General features: G+C 23.1%; 1 non-coding gene across 1 annotated transcript; it reads left to right on the forward strand.

Moving 5' to 3' along the window:
* Nucleotides 1-3,181: 3,181 nt before the first annotated feature.
* Bm16201 lies at nucleotides 3,182-3,730 on the forward strand (the record flags this gene model as incomplete). The annotated part of the gene is made up of 1 exon (XR_006228051.1): nucleotides 3,182-3,730. It is a non-coding gene; the product is annotated as a Eukaryotic small subunit ribosomal RNA (ribosomal RNA).
* Nucleotides 3,731-12,663: the final 8,933 nt, after the last annotated feature.

The raw sequence follows: 12,663 nt of genomic DNA on the forward strand, positions 1-12,663 counted from the left end.
TATGATAATGATAATAATAGAAACAATGATAATGTAAAAAATCAAATCATTTGAGTGATAATGATAACGGAGATGATAACGAATATGTAAATTTTTTGATAATTTAAAAAATCAAACATTGAAATTCTTTTAATTAATCAAAAAAAATCACACAATTATTGATTAAATATACTGCAATTATGTGATTATTCATTTCATTAAAATAATAAAAAAAAAAAAAAGTAAAATTTACTAAAATGTCATAAAGTATGTTTTCTTGCATGCATACGCTATTAGTTATTATAGCAAAATTTTAACTTCAACTTCAAACATGATTTTTTTTTTTTTTTTAAATTTTAAAATTTTATTTGATATAAACACCATGAATAAAATCAATGAATGTGGTAAAATTCAACGGTAACAGAGCAAAATCACCACCAGCAATGAACAGAGTACCTGAAATATCCTTGAAAAATCCTTGTGATTAGAAACTTTTTGCTAATTCCATTTGGTAAATATATTCCATAATTCCTATTACTTCCAAATCCCTGAAACAGTGGATTTCACTACGATTAACCTTCGTTCTGCGATAATTCTCCTCACCTATTATCCACCGTTTTATCCTATAACAATGGGTTACTAACTTTTCAGCATAGCATTTCCATCTAAAGCTATCTTTGAGAATTAAAATTTAATATTCATTAAGTATTCACCAGTTATAGCATACCCTATCATGCGATGAAATCCGGAAACCATTCATGTGATCTATGTAGTTTATATACTGCAAGATGTGAATTGATCGGTCACATCAAAGCACGTTATCGAAAAAAGGTAATTCCACCTCATTCCTGAACTGGAGTTTTGATAGACTGTTGCGGAACACTGGTCGTAAGACCTGTAAAATAAATCCTATTATTATTTCTAGCCTGCTAAAGTTCATTGTTATGTTTGACTTGCATAGAGCCGGGTTAAATATCAAATTAACAAATAATGAATGACTTCCCATCGTGGTTAGAAATGCTAAAACACAACAAATGAAAATTGCGAAGAGTTATTCATCCTAACTTATACAACATAATCATCTATAGCTTTTAGCCAAATTTCAATTTTTTTTGCAATACTTTTCTACTAACTGAATAACTCTAATGGATACCTGAATGTAGCAGAAGCATTCTTCATTTGAAGCAACATTTTCAACTGATGTTGAAAATCTTATAAATGTTTAATCATCAGTTAACTATTGAAATAATCAACAGGTAGAGAAAGTAAAGAATTATTAATAAACAAGGTTTTAGTTAACATTAACTTATGCTTTTCTCCCCATTGATCTTGCACTCACTCCACATTTCAAAAAATGATCTACTTTAAAGGGATGCTGGAGAAGTTTGATGATTTTGACCTTTTTTATACAAATCATTCATTCATTCTCATAATACCACTATGACAAACCAATTATTAAAATAATACCGGGATGATAAATCAATCATTATTACATAACACGAAACTATATCAAATGATTTTTTTGGAAAACTTTAACACAAATTTAATACCATGTGATATATTCATAAACATACACATAACTGACTCATACATATACACCTAACATACACAAAGTGTAAATGCACCTTATGTACAGGAAAGTATACCTGAAGATATATGGCAAATATTAGCCATTCCAATTGGTGACCTCCTCATCCCTCAAATCTAAATCGAGGAACCATTTTAGTAATATTGTGTAACATTCTCAAGACATATAATGTAATATTCTCGAGAGATTTAATAACATCTTTCAAATTATGGCCTTCAATTGGCGTATAAATATGTTCTATTTTAATTTAGGCGAGTAAATATTGCAGGTTGTATGGAATGTTTTGCTCATAACGATGATTCATTGGTGTCGAGGATATATAAAATCCGATTCGGGAATGGGAGATCTCTTGAAATTTTCACTGTAAACATTATTGGGAACAGGTCATATAGTCTGACAGAACTAATATTCTTAAAAATGCAATATAACCTATGACAACTTCATCGCAACTAATCCAGCAAATGCAATCTTCCATAAGATAGTTGCTTATTTGACTCATCATCATCGTTATGAGCAAAACATTCCATACAAACATAATTTGAAAGATGTTATTAAATCTCTCGAGAATGTTACATTATATGTCTTGAGAATGTTATACAATATTACTATAATGGTTCCTCGATTTAGATTTGAGGGATGAGGAGGTCACCAATTGGAATGGCTAATATTTGCCATATATCTTCAGGTATACTTTCCTGTACATAAGGTGCATTTACACTTTGTGTATGTTAGGTGTATATCCATTTTTGTTGAAACAAATTACATAAAATTAATGCTTAAATTTTAAGCTACTGCCAAGTCCAAAACTTATTTCAACTCTAGTGGGAACTACTTCAAGTCATCTACTATCATAAGATTTTACTGAATAATTTTAAGTTTTTGTGCAATTCTGTAGAGAATTGAAAATTTAATTTTTTCTTAAAATTAAATTTTCGTAATAGGATTTTTTATCAAATTTTAATTAAAATATTCATTAAAGTATTACAATAGAAAAATTGCTACATGCCACAATTGTAAATATGCTTGACTTTACCATAACTTTCTGAAATCATATGAAATGATTTTGGGTAAGTTTATATATTATCTTCTTTAATTAACTGTCATAATACAATGAAATAAATGATTTGTAACTTCGAGTCATTGGTTGAAAATGAAATTTAACTAAACTACAATCAGAAAAAACTATCATCATGTTACACGTCATTACCGCTTTCCTGTATACAATGAAAAAATTTCTCAAATACGGAAGCCACTACTCGCACATGTCACATCTTAAATTGTTGACAGTATCATAATACCGCAATCAGAAAATAGCAGCATTGAATAACACAAATCAACTAATCTTATTTATCCATCAAAATAACATTTGTCACTGACATAATTAACTTTATTAGGTAAGTCAAAATTTAATTAAATGTCATGCACATTAGCTAAGCGTAAAATGGAAATTTAAAAATTACTTTTAAATTTTGCTAATAAGCGAAGAAAATCATATATGAATGAAATTTTGAAATATAGATGAATGAATGAAAGAAAACATAGTACAACAATTTTTATGCATGATATAATGCATAATGTTTGTATGTGTTTTCTTATTCTTTTCATACATCTCCCCGATTGATTGATTCTGTCGGCGGTTATATGCTTGTCTCAAAGGCTAAGCCATGCATGTCTAAGTTCAAATAAACCTATAATGGTGAAACCGCGAACGGCTCATTATAACAGCTATAATGTACTTGATGTTGATTATCCAACGTGGATAACTGTGGCAATTCTAGAGCTAATACATGCACCAAAGCTCCGAATTTTAAACGAGCGCATCTATTAGATTAAAACCAATCGGATTATTAATTTTAATCCGTTAATTGGTGACTCTGAATAGCTATGGCTGATCGCATGGTCTTGTACCGGCGACGTATCTATCAAGTGTCTGCCTTATCAACTTTCGATGGTAGTTTATGTGCCTACCCATGGTTGTAACGGGTAACGGAGAATAAGGGTTCGACTCCGGAGAGGGAACCTGAGAAATGGCTACCACATCCAAGGAAGGCAGAGGCACCCACTCTCAGAATGTGGAGGTAGTGACGAAAAATAACGAGACCGTTCTCTTTGAGGATCGTTCTCTCACACAATCATCCAATCATTTATCAATTTTTATCAACTAACTATCATTCTTCCAATCATTTATCAATCGTTATCAACTAAATGCCATTATTCTCAATCATTTATTAATTTTTATCAACTATCTATCCATTTTCCAATCATTTATCAATTAACTATCGTTCTTTTCAATCATTTATTAATTTTTATCAACTAATCATCTATCTTCCAATCATTTATCAATTTTTATCAACTAACTATCATTCATTTCAATCATTCATCAATTTTTATTAACTAACTGTCATTTATTAATTTTTATCAATTAACTATCACTTTTCCAACCATTTATCAAATTTTATCAACTTATTATCATTCTTTTCCATCATTTATTAGTTTCTATCAACTGATCACTTATCTGCCAATCATTTATCAGTTTTTATCAACTAACTATCACTTACGTTATATTTTAAGTAAATAATGAATCAAAAAAAAAAAAAGGACAGAAAAAGCTGAAATTAGAATTACTGTTTGATGGAATGATTTTTCTAATTAGTGAACTTACAATTCCGAATGAATTTAAGAAAATAAAATGGTTGAATCAAACTTAAACTTTCTTAATATTCCTTCCTGATAACTTCCGGAGTATTTCACTTAAGTTTTCCCAATGAATTTCGAACTGTTTTTGAAAAAAAATTTGTTTACTGAGACAAAATAAACATTTTGAGAACATTTTAATGAATATAATAATAGCTTATCACTTAAATTAACTCAAATTTCATCTATTTAAGGTCATGCAATTTTGCATGCCTTGAAATGCAGTTGTGCTGCATGCACGCTGCATAATCTTTTTTTTTAAAGTTTCTCATCTGATTTTTTAACCAAAGAACTACTTCACTTTAATACAATCATTTGCGAAATGTTTTGAAAACGAAAAAAAAACTACTGAATAACTTAAAATGTTTCTTAAATTGTGTTCCATTGATTAATAATCTATGGAACACAATTTAATTGAATTTAATTAAATTATAAAAAATATAATTTATATGTTTCAATAATTAATGAACAAATGGAAAATTGAAAAAAAAATTTTTGAATTGAAAATTATACAATGCATATTTCAAATACAAATTGCAAGAATTTTCCTTTTGTAATAAAACGTTTGAATTTTTATATTTGATAAATTTAAATTTGTTTTTAATCAATTTTGAAAAAAAATAATCTAACTGAATATAAAGAATAAAACTTCTACGATTTAAAGTAAAACTATAATAATTTTTCAAACAACTTAATCAGTTATTGAGTGATTAAAATTTTGATAAAATTTGTGATAGTTTAAAAAATTAATTTTACAAAAGATACCAATGAGAATGGCAGTAAATTATTTGGTTCAAAATATTATTCGACTAATATTTTAACAAAATTCAAAATTGTTTCTACTTTCATTGTCATATTATATATTAAGATTGAATTCAAATTAAATTTAAAAAGAATGAATTAATATTTTTAAAAAATTTTATTAAAGACGGAAAGAAAATGCATATTCATTTCAATGATATGCCACCTTCCAAGACTTTCTCAAAATAATTATTTAAATTTAATTTTGCATAAAACATAATTACTATCAAATTTCAGTATTATTTGTCGTTTAGTCACTTTAATTGTCACTTAAGCTATTTGAATTCAATTCAATTAGTCTTCCAATTATCATTTCGAACTATTTCATTTATCATTCTAATTTGATTGTGGAAAGCTTTAAATTTGATAAATTTTAAATTTTAATCAACGTTTTTTTTTTTGTAAAATGCCTTTGTGAAGTCGTTTTTTGCCATATTATATTATAGCACAGATAAAATTAAATTTTTTTTTTTTAATTTCTTATTTTACTTCAATAATTGAATTTTGAAAAGATTTCTTATTTTCTATCTTTGAGCAGTATATTTCATTTGTTATTAATATTTTAATTGTTGTTAGATTTGTTCCTTATTTACTTGATCCAATTGTTATTACTTTTTTTTTAAATTTTAATTTGATTTTTTTGTGTTGCAGAAGAATTTGAAAGATCGATTAGAATGCAATTATTTTGGATTTATATTTTAATTTTTATTTAGATGTATCTGCATTCATCTCAAAACATATTGAATTTAGTTCGATTTGTATGAATTTTTAAGCAGTTAAATTTTTGTTATAAGTTTACATCGTTTTTGGTTCGTATGAAATTTTGTTACAATTTCAAAAATTTATTTTATCCCAGCAAATCGATGCTGTATTTTTTTTTTTTTTTAATATTTTTTTCAGCACTGAATAAAACATTAATGCATAAATATTAGTTATAAAATACATATTTACAAAAAGTTAACCCATAATCAAGAACCTGTTGTTCACGCATATACGTTTTTCTTACGTCTAAGCAATCACGTTTAACTAATCGTTTCCACTTAATTAATATTTTCATATGCATTGCAGCATTATTATTTATGTTTATGTTTACTGTTTTGCAAACATTATTTATGTTTATGTTTTACTGTCATTTTTCTCTTTTCAAACGCTTATGTATTCATATTTTACTGTTTAAAATTAATTTGAAATTCGAAAATTAACTAAAACTGAAAGTTGTATTAATTTTAAATTGAATGGAAAAACATTGCATAAAAATAATTTAATAAATAATTCAGAAAACGATAAGTTTGAATTTAGGAAAATACAACAATTTTCAAAAATCAATAATGCATACATTCATAAAAGTACTGAAAATACCAAAAAATTGAATAAAACACTTAGAAATGCAAAATGGAACTAAATTTTATTTTATTGCTAGAAAAAGTGGAAAAATAGAGAAAAATGTAAAAAGCTTGACCTTTGAACCTGGCTATAGTTTTCTAATAGATGAAAAAGTCTCATATAAAGAATAAACAAATAGTTTTTGTTTTGCTAAAGTTAAAAGTAATTTGATATAAAAGTTCTTCAACTTTTATATATGATTGTCTTAATTATCCTTTCTATATTCAATAATTTGACAACAAATGAAAGATTAGTATAAATTTGTAAATTGTTTACATTCACATTAATACTGACATTAATACTGCATATTTTATCAAATTATCACTTTTACTATCTTTTATCAAATTATCACTTTTACTATGTTTTATCAACTTATCACTTTTACCTATTTGCCTTTATAATCTATTTCAGTAATATCAAAAAACAAATAAACTTTTCATTTATTAAATCTTAAATAATTATTAATCAATTTTAATTAGTACTGAAAACATCAAAACGACAAGCCAAACGAGACCATTTTTTTTTTTAAATTAATTAAAATTTTGGGTTAATTTGAAAAGTAAAAAAATATATGATTAAATGAATTTATTCCATCAATTAAAACAAGCATTTTTGCCTAAATTGAAAATATTCAATTCCAAATATTTCCATTCAAATATGCAAATTTTAATTCTGAAATTTCAAAATAAATTTAGAAAGTAAAAATACATTCCGTTCATAAAGGTACGAATAAATTTCCAAAAGGATAGAAAAAAGTTTTCGCTGAAAAGTAACAAAGAAATTTGCATTAGAAATTGTATTATTTATTTCTTTTATGAAATTGTGATTTTTAATTCTTTCTATCGTATCAGATGATAACTATCCAAATTAATTAAATATAAGACAAAAGTTAAAAAATTGTAAAAAGTTTCAGAAAAAATCCCAAAAATTTAAAAAAACAAATTCCCTTCAAAAAAAAAAAAAATTATTCTTGCAAAAGTTAATAAAATAAATTTTTTAGCACCGAGAAAAAAAGACCAATTAAAAAAAGCTTACAAGATAAAATAAAATTTCAAATTTTCCAAATAATATTAGATAAAAATAAGTTAGAAAACTGTGCATTTAAAAAGATTTTCGAAATTTATAAAATGAAAAAGAATGTAAATTTAAGTTGAAAAAAAAAAATTAAATTGAAACTTTTTTTAACAGAATAAAAATGTGCAAATAATTGAATTATATGCGCCCAAAATCAAAAATTCCTTCCAAAATGATTTATTCGAGAAAGAATTATTACCGCCAAAGTCTATCAGAAATTTTAGATTAATTAAAACTATTATATTTTCTTTTTAAACATTTAAATTTTATACTTTCACTAAACATTAAACTATTACAAAGTGATCGTAGTACGTTAAGTATTAAAAAAAAAAAAAAGAAAAACTAATTATGCAAAATTTTAGAAAAATAAATTGAATTTAACTAAAGTATTAATCTTCGACGTATTCTTAGCTAAAAAAAAAAAAGTTAAAAATAAAAGTATTGAAATTTGTCTTTAAAAAAAAAAAAAAGAAAAATGTAGTGAAAAATTTAGAAAGGAAATTGAATTGTAAACTTTTTATTGCAAATTTGTTGAAATAAATCTTCGTTTCAAAAAAAGAAAAAAAAAAAAAAAAAAAAAAACTGATTTTGTTGCTAACTGAATGTGAAAGCTTTAAAAATTGTTTGCATAGCAACCGGAAGTAATAAATATATTTTTATGAATTCTCAATTTCTCAATCAATTTCTAATTTTCAAAGTGATAAAATTTAATAATATGATAAGTTAGCTTACATTAAAATGCAAATGTGAAAGTTTAAGTAAATTTGTTGTCATTCTTTCAATTACTGATATTAAAATTTGAATATGAAAAATTATGCATGAATACTAATTAATTAGTATTTCAATTCTTCTATTTTCCATATTTCGTTTCACTTTTTGCTTAATTTAAAATTGTTGTATATTTGTCTATTCCAGCTTATTTCACATTTTTTAATTTAATTTGCTAAAATTTTTTAGATAATCAATGAATTCCGGTTTTTTTTATTTCGTATCGATTTACTTAATTATCTAAAAAATAATGGAAATTAATCTAATGTAAACTTAAATGAATTATAATTAGTAATATCTTTCTTAATGATAATTTTTCCAGTTCTGTCTTTTTTTTTTAAAGTATTTTGGAGAAATTTTGAATTTAAAGTTTCAGATTTTTAATTTTGTTTTTTTTTTGTTTTTTTTGTTTTTTTTTTTTAGTTTTCATAAATTATAAAATCTTTTATATTATTTGAATTTTGTATATTGTTGATAAATTAGTGAAGTAGAAAATTATTACACAAATATTTAGCATAGTTTGAGAATCTTATGTGATCTATTTTAATATAAATTAAAATTATCAAGTTTAAAAGAAGTTAATTGCAAACTTTAAAATGCTAAATAATTATCGTTCATCTTAAAATTAATTAAATTAATAATTTAATTTAATCTGTAATAGATAATATTATTGTTTTACTAACAAAATTATCCCAATTTAATTTGAAAAAAAAGAATTATCTAAATTTAATTTTTTTTTTTGAAAAAAGAGCCATTTAAATAATTTAATAATAAGAAAAATAATTTGTTGAATAATTATATATGAATTATTTCATAAGCGACAATTATTTTTGAAATAAGTTAGAAACTTAAAAAGTTAAAAATATGTCAATTTTCTTGTTGATTAGTAATTAATAAACTGCTTCTAATGAATTACAGTATAATTCAAATTTATCAAATCAAAGTCCAAATTAAAAAATTAAAGTAAATTAGAAGTAAAATTCAAAATTATTCAAATTAAAGTGATAAGTGAATGTTCTCTAAATTATCATAAACAAACTGCAACAAAATTGATAAAAATGATATAGAAAGTTTCATTTTATAATTCAAAAAACAAAAAAAAAAAAAATGCAGTTTTTAAAAAACCAAAATTTTGTTTTAAAAATTTTATAACTTCATTTTATTATTTTAAAAATGGTTTTTTATAATCACATTACAACATAACTTCTCGAATTTCAGAAAATTTCAGAAACAATCGCTAATAATAAATGATATAATGGAAAAAATAAACAAAAGAAAAAATGTTTTGAGAAAAAAAAAAAAAGAAAAAAAAAATTTGTTAAATTTCGTTATCCGTCAGCACTGATAATTTTGATTATCAGTATGGATTAGCTAGTTGCAAATATATTTTAAATATATTCAATATGAATTAATACAGTTCTCAACATCACTTTACTTTTCATTTACATATAAAAGTGCTTATCATAAATTATATTTTTTTTAATTCTACTAAAGCTTATTTGTTCATAACATGACCAATGTTTAATTATCACTTATCATATCATTCATTTTATCATCAATGACCTTTTGTGATCATTAAAAATTTTTAAATTAAAATAAATTCATTTAATACCACAAAAAATTTTTTGCTTCTTCTAACATTAGTAACATTTTTATTTTTGATTACAAACAAAGTTTCTGTTTTTTTTTTTTTTTGAAAATAATTTTAAAAAAAAAATTTGTCATGCAAAAAAATTTTTTTCTTTTTGATTTTTTAAAATGAACCAAACATTATAAAATCATTAATCGTTTGATAATAGCGTAAAGTTATTTCTAAGCTTAATATTTCACTTTTTAAAATCTTTCTGTTCATTTAACAAAAAAATTATTGCTAATTGTTATTTTTCATTCCTTTTTTTTTTCTCTTTTTTTTTTTATGCATTTAAATTACAACAAAAGTACGAAGCATCAAAATTGATTTTACATTATTGAAATGGAATGTTGTTGATAGTAAAATATTTTAAAAAAAAAGAAAACAAAAAAAAAAAAAGCAAAAAAAAAAACAAAAATGCTTTTCATATATTACATGAAATAGAAATTATTTATTTAATTATTATAATTTTACAATTTCAATTATAAATAAAACTTTTAAACTTTGCATATAAAAATTGCTACAAACAATAATAGTTCAATTTATTATTTTATTAATTCTTTTCAGCAATATTTTTCCTACATTTTATCTTAACTTTTTTTTTTTTTTTTCAATTTCAAAAATTTATTTTTCAATGAAGCAAAATGTTGAAGTACATCGTAGAAGTATGTATGATACGTAAGTATTTTTGCCGTTGTAATTTGTTATTTATCTTTTTCTCATTCTTTCATAAATTATTATACTTTTTTCTATTTTGTTTTTTTTTTTTTTTTTTTTTTTTAAATTATTGTTTATTTTAGTTTGAAATTACTTTTGACTTACTAATGTTCAAATATGATAAAATAGAAAATGAAAATGTTGCAGGAAAAAAAGTGAAAAAATTCTATGATATCATTTCTATCTCTGCCGTATCTTTTGCTAATTTCATGTATTTCTCAATCTTTTCCTATCATCGCTTTCGTTTCTTTTGTTTGTTTGTTTATTTGTTTACTTTTCTGCTTTTCAACAGATGTCAAATTCAATCTCTTCATTCTTTTTTTTTGATCAACAAATTGATAAATATGTGTTAAATGTTATAAATAATAAATTTATGAATTTTAGCAATCTTTTTTTCCTTTTTTTTTTTTTTTGCTTCTTCCATTAGCATTATAATTTGTTTCTAAAAATGTTTGATTTCGACTAATTTTTACACTTAGAAATTTTAGTATGGCTTTTAAAAAAAAAATAGGTTTTATAAATATACAAAAAAAGAAAAAGAAAATAAAATAAAAAAGATAGCAAAATAAATTGAGAAGCAATAGCAAATAAAAATAGCAAATTTGCTTTTTTTTTCCTTTCAATCCTCTTGAAATTGCCTTTTTTTTGACATTTGCTATAAAAAGTTAAATTGAAAGTTAAAAAAAAAAAAGTTAAATGTGCAAAAGAAAGAAGCGCAAATGGCATTCTTCGAAAAAGAATTAGTGTATATAGAATCCATTATAGTTTTAAAACATTTTTATCAAAAAACTCCGTTAATATTATGAATTTTATAAAAGCAAAGGTAAATTTTGAAAAGAGAAAAAAAGAACAAACAAATTTAAATTTTATGTCAAATATAATAAACGTTTTTTTTTTTAAAATATTTTACTACTTTTAAATAATAGTTAGCTAGAAATTAAATTGTTTTAATTAAATGTATGATCAACGTTAATATTTTTCGTTTATCTTACAATTTCGACACTTCAAAATGATATTTGTACTGATAATATTTGATAAAATGAACTTGTTATGACTAAATATATGAGTAACTTTGATATTTCTTATTTATTTAAAAATTTAGATACCTAAAATTGATATTTACTTAGATAACTTTTGATAAAATGATTGTTTAAATCAATCCAAAGAGACTGATGTTACATTTTTATACGCAAAATATAACTTTTGAATAGTATGAAAAATTTTTTAAAAATAATAAAAATTTTAAGTTTTGTCATCTCCTCGTTCATTTCTTTTTTTTTTTTTTTTGTCAGTTTTAATCACAAAAGTTTGTTTATTTCTTTTTGCATTTTTTGCATTTAATTGCAAATGAAACAAACGATGTTGACGTGAATAACGTGTTAAGAAAAGCACACGTAAAGATCACGTAAATCATTTTCAGTATAACGTTTATAACATTCTAATGTATACATCCTAATGCAAAAAGCTATACATTTGTTAATCAATAATTTTAAAACTGTTGAAAAAGTGTAACAGTTGGCTAAATTTTCAGCTTTAAAGTTTCTTAACAGATGCTAATCATTAAGGCAAGCTTGATGAGTTTGTCGCTCATTGATAATGCAAAGATGAATAGAAATTGTTGAAATATATGAATTTTTGTTTGAAATATTTTGAGTAATAATAAAATAATCAAATTTAGAAATTTATGCCTTAATTTCTTCGATCATTTTCATTTGTTTACTTCGTTTTATTTTCTTTCTCTTATTTTTGTTTTTTTGTTTTTTGAATTTTTTCCATTTCATTATGATTAATATTGATAAAATTTAATGAATGTAACTAATCTAACTAATTTAAGAAATATAGTTGTATTGAAAAAATTATTGTAAAAAGATTTTATCTGATTAAATTAACACTTACAAAATTATTCCTTCGTTTACCGATCAATCAGAAATGATAAAGCAATTGTCAGCTTAAAGGACTGAATGATGTGCAATAATTTCCACATTTTGTTAATTTCTCTCAAATATTTGTGAATCATTTGAAAGGAATT

This window comes from Brugia malayi (genome assembly GCF_000002995.4).
Source record: "Brugia malayi strain FR3 genome assembly, contig: Bm_v4_ChrX_scaffold_001, whole genome shotgun sequence".
NCBI lineage: Eukaryota > Metazoa > Nematoda > Chromadorea > Rhabditida > Onchocercidae > Brugia > Brugia malayi.